Here is a 14,870-nt window from a genome sequence, read left to right as displayed (position 1 = left end):
TTCATGTCTAAACAAGAAGATGATTTTTCTGAATCTCTAAATAGCTTGGTTATCTTTTGCTGACAGAAAATTATTGTCTTGGAAACTCTAAGAACCTGTTTTGTTTCCTTCTGGTATTTTCYTTTGCTTTATTAATAAAATAGGACAACCACCTCTATCAAACAGCAGGCTTTGAAGAGTATAAGACAGAGAGCATGAGGGTGCTTGATCTACTCAAAATTTCCTAAAGCAGCAGAAAATCAAAACATCTCAAAACTATTACTTTTGTAGGGGCTTTGCTTTCCTTTCACCTGCTATTTTTCTRTAAAGCAAGAGCACTGAGGAGTTTTTAAAAATGTGCAGTGTAATGTTTGATCAAAAGTGATACAAAAGTCTTTTGGCTTCTTAATCTCACAGTGACTCTTTCTGAAAAGAAGGAAATATTTCTTATCTCTAAATACTTTGCTTCCAAGCTCTTGAAGAATTATTTTGATCACATTTGTTATCTTGTATATAATTTACCTCAATTATGTGTATACAGATATACTGAGTCTTACCATCTAGGTTAATATGTACCCTGTCCTTCTACATTCAAAGTAATTTGCATTTGGTTCCATAGTTAAAGCTCCAGGCCAAATTTACATAAGAAGTAAACTGCTGATGGGATAGAAGCTGTTACTGAGGCAATATTTTGTTCTAATATTCTCAAGGTTTTCTGAGTAGTTTTGGGATCTTGAAGTTCTTCACACAATAAAAAAGGGGATTTTTTTTTTCATTTGTTACTGCTGCAGGGTTTTTTAATGATTATGATACTTTGAATTCATACTATGGAAGTGTGCAGATACAAGTTAAGTATTTCTTAATTTTTAAATATTCTGGAAGTTTTAAGCAAAGAAAAAGCTGGTATTTTCAGATAACAAAAGATGAAAATTGAATTGACTTTACTGGAGCTTCCTAATCTTTCTTTCAACATCTCTGTCTCTGGACAGTCAGATTTAAGGCTTGCAAAAGGATTATTTTAAGTGGGTTTTGACTGAGGTTATATAAATTCAGCTGCAGATTGTTGCAGTAATTGGTGTTGTACTAACTCACTTGGTGTCTCCCACGCTCCTTGCCATTGCTTTTTTTTTCTTATGTTTGATTTAAACCTCATTGGATTCCACCTCAAAAATTCAGTTTTTCATAGTCTTATTGGCCTCTGCTGTGTCTCTGTGTGTTTGTATGTTCTCCCTGTTGCTCTTTGACAGTCTGGTCTCAAAATGTCATTCACCTGAGCTCATCCATAGACAGCTAAAACCCAGCATTATTAGCTCTTTGATTTATTTTCTTTTAACTGCTTAAGATASCACTTGAAACACTGCCCAGATAAATGATGTTTTATGCTGGTATTCTTTTCGTTCAGCTTCTAAGATTTTGCTCCTTTTAAGCTGTTTGCTTGCTAAGATGTATTAATGTCTTTGCAATAATAAAAAYATATTGATAGGTGGAGAAAGCTGTTTTGTGGATAGGCCACGACTTAGTTAAATTATGAAGAAGGAATCTACCAGACTTACTGTTCTGACATGAGAATCAAAAGGGTTCAAGTAAATGGTTCAAGAACCAAGTAAAATGATGATATTGTCTGTGTCGTTGAAAATTGTTCCAGAGACTAAAARCTAGGTTTGACTAAAAGCCATCACYTTCATTAAATGAAAAAAGTTATCAGCAAGAATATGTTAGGGAGAGACCAAAATCTGTTTTTCTTCTGAAGATGAGTGTCTGGCAGTTTTTTACTCATTGGTTAGACATAAAAAGTGATGTTGCATTAATAGATAATACCTGAGGCTACAGRGAGAGACAAGAATGACAACTGTGGTAGACTCCTATGGAGAAACTTGTAGCACAGAAATATATAATACTAACACCCTTGTGCAAAAATTAACTCTTCCTCAGATATGAAAGTGAGGCTTGAGATGCTGACTTTATTTTCATTAAAGATTATTCTATATTTTATTTCTTCTGAATAATTTAATAGTCTTCTATATATTTTTTCAATGCTGAATACAGCCTAGCATAGTATTTTTTTCTACTTTGAAGTTTGCTCTAACTATTTCTTAGTACTTTGTTAGATATAATAATATATGGGATCATGTTCTTGGTGTGTCAGTCTTATCAAAAATTCCTGAGGCCTATTGCTTTCAACAGGAAAAAGATTTGCTATGTGAGGGATAATGGGCCAAAATTTAGTTTGTCAGCTGTTAGATGCTGAAGTATCTTAATTTTTGCATGAGTTTGGGATTAATATACATAATTCTCCTGCTTGTATATCTTCTAATTTGAGGATAACAACACAAAGAATCATTTACCTAACTCTGAAAGTAAAAAATTAAGTTTATTTTGTGTTTTGTTGTTTGCTTGTTTTTAAATGTTGCTGGAAGTAATTAATTATCATTCCATCTTTGGAAACTAGATRTACACAGAGCACTGTGAGAGTAATAAGATGATATTGGTATTTCCCAAACCTGCTGCATTTCACAGACTAAAAGCCAAGAAAGTGTGCTTGTTCTATGAAAGTGAAAAAAAAATAGAAAGAAGGAAGAAAATACTGTGACTGCAGAAAGAACATTCAACTCTTTTGTGGTGAGCAAAGAATTAGTCATTCGGAAAAAAACAAAGAAGATGCTTAAAATGGCCTGCTAAAGCRTGAATGACATAATTTGCCTTGAAAATAGATACAGACATCAAATTAGTGCTAAAAAGATAAAATGATACGTTAAAGGATAAACTATTGAAGATCCTCCCCTGTTGAAGGCATTTATTTCTCCTGGTAATTTTGTCTTGTAATAATTCCTGGAATGAATTTAGCCTTTGCTGGTAGTAGAGGGAATATTATGGTTTCATTCTTTAGTGCAGTAACGTTTACTACCTTTCTGAAGTACAGTTCTTAAATCAGCATGCATGCAAACAATTGTGCTGTAATAAAAGCTCTATCACAGTGCCTTAAATAGTCTCAAATTTCATATTATGAATTATAAAGGTTTAGATATTATGAATTATACATGTTTAACTGTCTGTTTTTTCTATACCAGTATAACAACATTTTTTCACATAGACAAAACAATTCTACCTATCTCAAGAATTATTGTTGTAATACTTTTAAGTGTATTTGGACTAATTTCTCTCAAGTGTCCTTCACCTGCAAGCTTACCTCTTAGGTACTTCTAGACATCTGTGTTTAGGTAGCAATAATGGGTCAGCCATGTTCCTTAATGATAACAGGTAAATTGTTTCAGGCARCAATATTCAAGAGCCATCCTTCTTAAAAGATACTGTTCAACAGTGTTGCCTAAAAGGTGAAAGCAACTCAGCTGAGCCTTGTTAGTAGCAGTGATTTAGATGAAGATGTGGAATGAAAAGAACCCAGAAGAAATGAGCCAGGTTGGTCCTAAATGGATACAAATTCATTGACTKTATTTATAGAAACTTAATTCGCAAATAGTCAATTTTTGTTTTAAGAGAAAACCTTTTTGCATGAGAATARTTTGTGCAATAACAAGTATTTTGTGAAATATTGATTGCTTTTGATCAAAACAATGGCAAGAAATGTCARTGAATGGATATGCTATGTGATATGGGAGAAGGGGATAGATTATTGCTTCATCCATATTGTGATTTAGGAATGGYRCTTCCCAGGTCAGCGCTTTCACTGAGACTCTCCAAACCATGCTGCCTCTTGCCTGCTCCTTCCCCTCCTCCTGTGGCWGGCTGGAAAGGAGAACTGGAGGCACAGAAGGTGAAAATCTTGGGYTGAGATGAGAACAATTTAGTGGAAACAGCAATGAGCAAATGTTTCACATGTGATTGCTCAGAACCAGCATTACCCCACTGCTTCCTTCCAATATCTGAAGGGGGTTTACAGGGAAAGCTGGAGAGGGACTCTTCATCAGGARCTTCATCAGGACAGGACAAGGAGTAATGGGTACAATTTGAAAGAGGGGAAATTTAAGTTCAATGTTAGGAAGAAATCCTTTACTGTGAGGGTGGTCAGGCCCTGGCATAGGTTGCCCACCCTGGAAGTGTTCAATTCCAGGCTGGATGGGACTCTGAGCATCCCGGTCTAGTGGGAGCTGTCCCTGCCCATGGCAGAGGAGGTTCAGACTCGATGACCTTTAAGATCCATTCCAATCTTTAAACATTCTATGATTCTATGATTTTTCAGGAGAACCAGCAGGGTTACTATAATTTAAAAAGGAAGGTCTATGAGAATAATGTTTAGCATAAAGGACTGAGTGTTTTTCACATGGTGAACAGAGGAAATACACAAGTTTTTCTGAAATGTTTGAGCAGCGTATCCGCAACATTTTATGAAATAAATTTACCTTTACACATGCCAAACTCTGGCTCTGACCGACTGCTTTTCAGGAAAGGAAGTAGTTAGAATTCTATCTCCATCTTCAACCATTCCTACAAAATCAAGGCACATGATGAAAACAATGCAACTCTTGTTATTAGTACATTTGTCAGTGCYGTGTCTAATGTAGTGACTGCAGATGATCTTGAATTTTATGTAAAATGATTCTGTAATTAAAAAAGAATCTATTCTGCAGTATCGGTAATCACAGAGGAAAGCTTTAATTTTTATTCATGCATTTTTTAATTGGTTACCTTACACTGCAAGTAACTGAAGCAAACATATTCAAGGACATTTTGTAATTTCAGTGACATGCAGGCTTTCTGAAGTCCAGGTTATATACTCAAAATGAAATTCTTACTTTTTCTGGGCCTACTGTGAATCTCTTTTCTTCCCCCTAGCTTGTTAGTTTTATGAGGATTGCTAATATTTTGGGACCACTTAAAAAGGTGTGGTGTTTAATTTTCTTTCTATTAAAAAGTGTATTTTCATAGATAGTAAAAGTTCCTAGAGTGTTAATTATCCASTTATTATACACCAAAGTGAAATTAAAACTGTTGTTTTTCTTCCACATAAACCAGAATTGTCTTTCACAATTTTTAATTTTCTTCTACTTTCATATAGCAGTCCCATTAAAATCATAGAAGTGTGACTAGATATTTTGCCCTAAGGTAGATACAGCTTTATTTCTTCTTTTTTCACTTTGAMAAATATTACAGAGCTTGAGAATAAAACAGCCCTCTCATAAAAAAAAACAAGAAAGAAGACCTGAAAAGTACTGWCAACTTTGACAATAGTGTTTCTAATCTTGGGTCAATTTGACAAAATCCATTTCATGTTTTCTCAAATTGTCTGATAGTCTTCAAATGCCACATATGACAAAAGCAGAGTRTGTCAGGAAGTTACTCAAGATAATTTTAATAAAGGAGTTTATGTAATGAAAGAGTTTGCAAACCTAATAACCAGCTCAGTCCATTAATAGAATGGAAAAGGTTTTAAAAACATCTAAAGCTTAAAGGTGATGGTGATTATCTCTTTGCCGTACCCAGTGTTTTCCCTTATTTCACAAGAATAAATTATATGCCTTTTTTTCACTGCATATAATAGGCTCATTCCCATGTGCAAAATGAGCATTCAAATGACAGAACTACATGCAAAACCTCCTGTATCAAGTCTTCACCTCTACTGAGAATAATAGATAAAACTTGCTTTTGATCTTGTCATATTKCTTGGGAATAACTGGCAGGACAGAAGCAGAAGTTACTGAGGTGAAGTTTCTGTTTCCCCTAATCTCCCAGTCCAAATGGTTCAAGCAGCTGTAGTACTTATCCACTTGTTATGGTGTCCAGACAGTTCCAATTGTTTCTAATCTGTGTAAAGGACAGAGCTGTAGCAGTGCTTGCAGCAAACCCGTGCAGCCTCTCTCAGTTGTCCTGTTTCACTTAACCCTTTCTCCCTTATCTTTCTTTTTAGTCTTTCTTTTTTAATTTTTTTTTTTTTTAATTTTTTTATTTATTTATTTCCACCAGCCCTGAGGTTTCAAGTCCTGAATCACTGTATTTTAAATTGTTGACTGTTCTGTGGCTCTGACATTTAAACATAAGGTGAAGGATCTGCGTCCAGTAGTCATTCTCAGGTCTGAGAGAAGCAGCAAATTTAAAATGAAAATACAATGTGTGAACCACTGCTCTGGATGTAACTGACTGTGCATCAGATCATCCCTAAGGAAAAATAGCTGCCACCTGTGGAATGAAGATAATTTTGGCCAGAGGAAGAGACAGAAAGAAGGAGTRTGAGTGCTATTTACTAAGGAAAAAGAAGGCAGATTATAAGAACTTAAAGCAGGAGGATGAAAGTTATGCCCTAACAGAAGTTCCTCTATGGAATCTTTGGTGTTTGGTATACCATAAAGCTACCAATTTTTCTTTCTAGCTTCATTTTTGGAAGATAATTGATCTACAAAGATATTCCCCCCATGTGTTACTGGATGTTTTTAAAGTTTTATGGATTGTTTGAATTTGTTTTGTGGAATTTGATTTTTATTTGCTTAACTATATTTTAGCACAGCATTAAGTCAAATACTTTTCAGGAAATGCAAGAGTAAAATATCAGTTTTGCAAGTGCTTACCATAAAATTTTGRAAGCATACCAGCAGATCATTTCTCACTCAATCACAATTAGTTTATTTGGTGCTTTCCAGAGTTTGGGGAATTTGCATCTAATGAGGAGTTTGGTTAAGCAGGGTAGAATTTGAAGGCTAGGAGACATCATTCTGATATGATTTCTTTCTGCCAGTGTAGATCAAAATGATTAATGATTTATTGTACCGATATCTTGGTAGGATAATTTGTTACAACTGGAATTACATGATTTCTATTTTAGTTTTGTATTAAATAAAATTAATTCATTGTAATTGATAGTTTATAAAAAAAGTTCTTGGATTAATACAATTTTTGAATAGAGGGCTATTTATTTGTGTCTCATATGTATTCTTTCTGGAGCAAATAGGGTGTTATTAGAGCATCTAGCTGTGTGTTGGAGTTTTTTTGAGACTGACTTTGGATGGTGACTGGTTCAATACAATGAGTTTGGGATTGTTTGGGATTTTCTTTATGTGACAGTTTTGAAGTTAACACCATAGATGGTCATCACAGTGTCTGTGAAAGTTATAAAGGTTTAGGCATATTTCAGCCTGATAGAAGTATAATAATTTCTCAGTTTATGTGGTAGGAAGAAGAGAAGAATGATATGTTTATAATTTTTTTTCCCTGGCCTTTATGGAAAAGTGATTTAACTGTGACTGTGAGGTTTAATAATTACTTAGGTCTTCCTTCTTTGTCGTAAATTTACAGTAGGAACTCTTAGAGAGTATCATGTCAGACTTAATGCAGTCTTAGTGGTTACATTACTATACCTCATACTCTGCAGAGTTTCGGGTCTTAAAACCTCACAGATCTAGTTTTTTGGGGGTGAGAGATGGATAAAATGAGCAGTTATGTATTTTGTTGAACACTTTACTGTTGATTTCCTAATGTAAGGACACAGATATGATTACTTTTGTATTGTATGTCCACTGTTTTTTGTGGAGGGGGTTGTCATGATGGACAGTTTTGCTTAATCGATGGTGGAATACTTTTAAAAAAAAAAGTTAGTCATTGAAAAAAATTATCTAATTTAAGTTGACTGCTAAATTAATCAAAAAGTCATGTGACATTGGTATCAATTTCTAATCTGTGTTAGTTGAAGTGGACAGAAAATTGGTTGTAGTAAGTTGTTGATTTCCAGGATGAATCTTTACTTTTGTATGCTCTGCTTCCAAAAAGAAGGCCCATAAATATTTTGGCATACTTGTATATTATTATGATTTCATGACAGTCTTATGAAATAATACCCATGCACAGGTATTTTGGTGGTTATCATATATTTTTAGTTCCAGATCATAAATTTGTCTAGAAACTGAACTTACAAAGTATATTGTTTTGCCTAGATAGTCAGTTGAAAACCTTAGTGGATTCCATTGTAGAAGCTTTGGGCCATCCAATAATTTTTCCTATGTTGAGAAACCTATGCATTGTTTTAAAATGCCAATTTATATTAGATGTTTAGATATGAAACCATAGTCCTGTCATATATCAATGTGAATTTTAAGAGTCGTCTTTCCTTTCAAGAAGGACTGGAATAGTCAGGCTTTGTTTTTACCCCCCTCTTCATCTTATGTTCAAAGCTTAAAATAAGTATTGAAAAAGTAATTGGTGTTGAGCAGCTTGTAGGTTCTAAGGAAGTGAGAGGTGTGACATTAGTTCAAGGCATAAAGAAACCACAGTCTTTGAAAAATGCATCCTTTTAGTAATGTTATGAATGCTGTTGTTGGCAGATTTCGACAGCAGCAAGTTAAATAGCTATGGCCTTTCTAATAGTGTCACTGTAGTCAAAACGTTTTAAGGGAATATTAGACAATTTGATCAATGAAAAGGTCAAAGAAGAGGTGCATTGYGGGAAAAACTTTAGGTATTTTTTTTTAGTATCACTTGAATGGAAATTAACACATAATTTTAGAGATTGACTTGAGTGGTAAGAGTGCTATGAAGTTAAATATGCTGTAATTGCTTCTTACTGGTGTAATTTTGATTTATTATACCCATTAAGGGAATATTCTTGTTCTTATGTTCTTTACATTCTTTTTGTACCACTGATTTTGGAACCAGAGGTGGAGATGGCTCCAAATTTGAGTGAAAGCATTGTTGGCAAATGTCCCATTCTTAAGGTGTCGCTATGAATTCATATATTCTAAGACTTGAAAGTGAAACCATGTTTCTTATAGTCCTTCTTAAAATACAGTAGTACCTAGTGAGTTGCCTGTCCTTTGCTAGAACTAATCTATAATTTGGGATAAAATCTATATATTTATAGAACTAATCTGTAATTTGGGATGAAATCATGACTGGAGTTATTAATTCAGGAAGATCTAGAAGAATCTCAGAGACAATGTGTGCAAAATATTAAATTTTACTTAGGAAATGAAGGATTGAAATAGAGAAAAAAATACATGSTTAAATAATGTGATGAAATTTAAGATTCTTTATGTAGCTTGCTTTAAAAAACCCCCAGCTTTTAATAGTTTCATGACATAACRTTGACATTCAGATCTAGCTTCAGCATTATTAGTCAATTTCAATAATTTCGCATTTTAGGTGTCATTCCCTGTATTTGAGCGCACAGTTGCAACTGAGTAAGCAAATATCTGTACACAAGCTGACGAGTGCAAAGTGGCTGTGGTGGGCATCTTCGGAAGGTGGCTAAATGGGGCCATTGTCAAATTTCAGAGCAGCCCTTTGCTTGGCTGATGGTCATTAGTGATACAATTTGTGCTAATGGTTAGCTCTTGCTCATTATAAATCTTTAACGCAAAGTATTCCAGCAGATGGTCCGTAACGATCCCATYCCACATGAGCTGAGCAGGTACAGCCCCGCTGAACTCAGCTGATGGGGCTGGAAGTTGTAGAGGGGAGAGTTTTCTCCTTCTGCTGAATGTGGTTCACAAGGTACTTAACAGAATTCCACAGAAYTGGGATTTATTTGGAATTATATATTCAGAAAATGGGTGAGTTTTGGGCTGATTGGGTAAAAATCTGTAATAATAAAAAWGATATTTTAATTTGTCTTTCCAAAGACATCACAACACAGTGTCAAACTTTCCATGCCTAGCTCCACTTAAGTTTATTTCACATGAGCTCAAATTCTGGGAAGAAAAATCATTATGGACTCAGAAGAGTAAGAAGAAATAGTATTTAGATGTTGGCATCTGGTCTTGACTTCCTCTCTTCAAAGCTCTAAATGTAAGGGCTTGGCATTAAACTATGTCCTACTTTGTTGTATTCACTGAATACTTAAGTTGAGTTATCAAACACTTTTTATTTCAGTGAAAMAGATTTTAGATCATTGGCATCATCTTTATAGGCAAGAAAGAGTTTGTTTTATTGTTTTGTTTGCATTGTTGTTGTTTTTTAACATAAAAAACAGGCATAAAAACTGGATTAATGTTGGGATTTTCAGYCGTGAAATCAAATTTTCTCAAAGGTGGCCTTATTCTTTGAAAATTCATAATCTTAGAATAAAAATGTATGATCTTGATATTTTCCCATCCTCTTGTGTTCATAATTTAAAAATAAAAGRAAGTAATTTAAAATTGTCAGTAGTCAAATGAGCATTAAATTACTTTGTAGCATGAGAACACACATATTTATAAGGAAGCAGTAGATTTAMAATTATCAAGCTTTTTCTAAGCAAAGATATAAATGCATTTTATATAGTAAATTGGCATGGGCAGTAATGGGGTATCAGTTCTCATCTAAGTTCAGAAAACACCAATTCCCTTCTAGGCTTGAACAAATATTACATCAATGAGGGCTCTTGTAAAATGTTATGTTTTGAAATAGATTTCATTAAGGGTTTCTAGTGATAATTTATTTTTTCCTTTATGCCTATGTCTCTCCTCAAACTAATAATAGATAGCTTATTTGCATATAAATAGATTTCACTATTTGCTGAGGCAGAGACCTAATACGTTTCCCTTTTCTTTTTTTTTCTTTTTTTTTTTTTCCATGGACATTGTTAAATAAGGTAGAATATTGCAGTGATCAGCATGAATTGTGACAATTTTATCGGTTGTAACTCCTTAGAGTACTTCACTTTTGTGCAGACCTGAGAGTTTAGATATCACTTACATTTCCTAAACCATGATACCCTGTTGCTTCTATGAAGGTTTTTTTTTATGCTGTGTCAGAAATACTTACCTATAGATGCTAAAACTGGCGGCTCTTTGGGTATCTGTTCTTTATTAGTTCTTGATTTGTTTTTTTTTTTTTGCCATTTCTAATTTAGAAGTATGTAGAAGTATGTGTAAGTAATTTATAGTGCAAGCATCATACTGCAAATGAATATAACATACTTGTCACTTGTTTTTCTGGATTATAGTGATCTCATGGTTTTAGCCAGTTTTCTTTAGAGAGTTGCATTGAACAGAAACTTTCATGGCATCATTCTGATATACTTAAAAATAAATAATCTTTTGTTATACTTCATTAAGGATGTGTGAAACCAGAGATAACTAAAAATAATTATCAAGTAAGACTTGACTAAATCAGTTCATGAACTCTAAAAACCCCTTTCAAAATATGCAAGACTGCATTCCAGATTCAACTGTATCTCCCAGAAAAAAGAGTGGAAGAAACTATTCTGTACCATACTATAACCCCAGACCTATATGTAAGAGCAAACTTCATGTTTAYACTTCGTATGTCACTACCTGTTCAGTAGCTGCTCCTTCAAATGTGCTGCCTCTWAATGAAGTTCTAAATGTACAGTTCTTTAGAAGACTCTGAGAGAAAGATGAGCTGAATGACTCAACAAAACAAGTCAACTCTTCTGGCACATTAACTTCCTGAGCATGCAAACATTTTAGTTTTCTGTGTCATCTACCTGATACCGAGAAAAATGAGCGAATTGTGTACGTGTTCGTACTTAACCGTGAAGGTGCTTTTAGCGGCTCCAACCTGTGTGTCTGTAAGTTGTTTTGCCAGCAGAGGTCACTCGGGGTAAAGTGAACAATTGCTTCATCTCTTAAGGAAGACCGGAACTTCATTATGAACCATGAGATGCATATTGAAAAGCACACATCTTCAAGAACACCCGGGCATCCTACACTTACTGTTCCTTTCCTTTAAATATTTGTTGTTCCCTATATTGGGAATTAAAGATCAAGTATATCAAAAACTTGTAGGCTTACAGTGATGCATCCCAGAATACAGCCATTAACATGTTGGACTGTATAAGGCTAGTGATTCTTTTACTAAGCATCACAATAAATATGTAAACTTCACTTCATGTGTTACTTCACCAGAAAGAGGTAGTTATGTGTTGGCTTAGTTTTTTGATCAAAGTCTGATCAATCACCATTAATTAAGTTTTGTTAAAGGCTAGTAGATAGTAATGGCTAACTGGAATTTATCTTATACATATCTTTTTTTTTTTGTTGTTTTTTTTGTTTTTTTTTGTTTTTTGTTTCTCTCTGCCTGGTGGACATGTGAATGCCGTTCTCTTAACAGATTTTCTTGTAATATATATTTAATGATATCTAACATTTCTAGGTACAAAATACATTTTAAAATAGATTTCATTCCTGTCACTTGTTTTAAGGCAGTTTTTGGAGAAGGAGGATCTGTTCCTCATGTGATATGAACACCGTGAGTTGAGCAGTGTGACTGAGAATATAATGTAGCCTGCTGTGACGAAAGGGTACATGGCAGGATCTTTTTTTATTTGATAGTGATGAGCAAGCAGAAAAYGCCTATCATGCTGTCAGAGCTCAGRRACTTKAYATTTTTGAACTGAAAAGAAGTAGTTGAAAGGTGATAAAAGTAGAAACTGATGTTGCTGTTGCATTCGCTTTGCTGAAAAGAATTTCCTTTAAAGCCATCATCAAAATAAAAATAAAACAGAAGTATCAGAGTTATAATATATTGCCGTTGTCATGTCTATCTTAAATATGGCATGTCTTCCCTGGATACCTAATAGAAAATGAGTCCAGTTCTTAGCCCATCCCCAAAAGCCCAATTATCACCTACCTGAAGAAGATATCTAGGATTTTTAATAAAACAGTATGACTTGTTAGACGATTATTTTGGTAAGTCTGAAGGAGTTTGCTAAACCATTTGACATCAGAATGTTGTATGATCTCTAGGCAGAATATATGAGAAATTATTTGCGTGTTATAAATGCTACTTTTTATGTTCTCTTTTCTTTAAATCCATTTGTTTGGAGGCCAAGGTCTATGTGATTCCTTTGGGACATTCACAGGAGTCCACAGATTTTAAGCTCATACACAATTGAGTTGGGCAATTACGGAGGTAAGAAATAAAACTAATAAGCTTTTATCTCCATGCCTCTTGTTTTCCTATACGTAGTATCTTTACCCAATATGAGCAACTTCTGAATGTTAAAAGAAACATCTGGCTTTACGAGTTACTTTCTAGTTCACTTAAGGGTTAAGGAAAAGCCATGACAGGTTGGTGAAAGAGCTCGCTACAGGTGAGAGAATCTTTTTTTTCCCTTTTTTTGCCCTATTGCCTTTTTGCTTGGATGTTTATAGCATTCAAAATTCACAAAGTTGTAACCARTTGTAAAGGATGAAATGTCAAGAATCAAAACAATAGACCTTTGTACTCCTCTGTATCTGGTGTTTAAATTAACAGAAGTGGTCAGAGCTCCATTCTCGAAGACTTCAATGGGAGATACTGGATTTAATTCCTATTTGAGACTAAATATATACAAATATGTGCATGTATCAACAACAGTTTAGGGACTCTAAAGAAGAGTTAAAAGAAAGGGATTAAAAGATTTGAAAGTTTAAAAGTTTATGGGCAAGGGTTGTATTCAGGTTATATCCTAACCTAGGATATAATCCCATATGCTGCACAGTGATCCCTTAGATAAGCATAGAAAGCTTTAACCTTGATGTGAGCAAGATTACTGGTACAGTGATAAATTACAGAATTATGTTTTGTAAAACACAACAGTTGTTTACTGGCTTCAGTTTCTCAATAGTATAAAATCTTTAAAAAAATTAGTCTTGACATGACAGTCATGCAAATAAGTGTTCTAAAGTCCAAATGAGGAAAGAAAATGTCTCCATTTTCTGAATGCAATACCTACCCTTGTTCATGGGTAGATAAAGGTTCCCTGCCTTCACCTTTTCCCTGAGCATCTCCTAATTTCACAGGTGTGGGTGACGAAGGGACCCCCTTTATGGGTGTGTCGGACCCTACACTGAAWCCTCTCAGAAGGGGGAACCTGAGCAGCAACATGCAGAACAGTGTTCTGATAGAAGACTGAGAGACAGAATGCTGGAATAGGGGGCAATTTGCTATTTACATCTTTAAAGAAACGATTTATCACACGCAGTGCAGCAAGAACTTACTGAATTGCATGTTGTAAAAGATGTAGGTGGTGTGTACAGATGTGGGGACCAAGGCAGCCTCTGAGTAGAGAGGGCCTGCTCAAATTCCTCATGTCTACTTGWCTGAAGCAGTTCATTTATATCATTATTGTCAAGTAATGTTTTTTGAACAGATTATCAATCTTGTTGAAGGGATTAATGTAGCCCCAACGCATCCTGAAAAAAAAAAGGCTTCAGGTGGAAATATTTCAAATGATTTGTGTGCTTAGTTTTCCTTGTAAGACAAAATATTAACTTTTTTTTTTTGTTTTGTTGTTAAAGATTTTGGAACGGCTTGATATTCATTTTACTTAAAATATTCATCAGTTTTTCCAGTAATATGTTTTTATAGTCCTGAAAATATTACTGCACTTTTCTTAWCATAAACAAAAATCAGATCACACAAGTTCAGTAAGGGCTGGTACTRTCTCTTTTGTATATATTCCTATGCAATATTTTACTTTACTTCTTCATGTTTTATTAAAATAAAGATTAGTCAGTAATAAGTCTTTGTTATTTTGTATCTTGTTTTCATCCAATACATAACTGACAGAAGTATTAGAAGAATAAACCTCCTGCCTCTTAGACAGGAATATATTATCTCCATTATACATCCATTTTCCCATTTCTGGCTGCTCCATCAGAGTTTGGGGAAAGGAAGATCRGAATACATCAGAAACACAACTTTTCAAAACTCCTCTATGAAATTGCACTTTATTGTATGCTCTCTAATACACTTTTTTATGCCTCTGAATTCATTCATAGCAGTTTTTTGTAGCTTGCATAAAATGTTGTAAAAATAGCTACCAGTAACGTAGTTGAACAAGTGAATAATACATGGATAACAAATTCTTTCCTCATTACAAAGACAAATTMATTCTTCTGATCTAGTTTGGATTTTAAATCTCTTATTTGTGAAAGTAATAATTCTCCAGACCTCTTCTAACGTAATAGAATGCTCGGAGTGTGAAAAGAGAAGCATAGATTTTCATTTTAAATTACCCATTT

The sequence above is a fragment of the Malurus melanocephalus genome, unplaced genomic scaffold (assembly GCF_030028575.1).
Source record: "Malurus melanocephalus ecotype Western Australia unplaced genomic scaffold, MMel_1.1 scaffold_68, whole genome shotgun sequence".
Classification (NCBI taxonomy): Eukaryota; Metazoa; Chordata; class Aves; order Passeriformes; family Maluridae; genus Malurus; species Malurus melanocephalus.
This window is presented reverse-complemented; position numbering follows the sequence as displayed.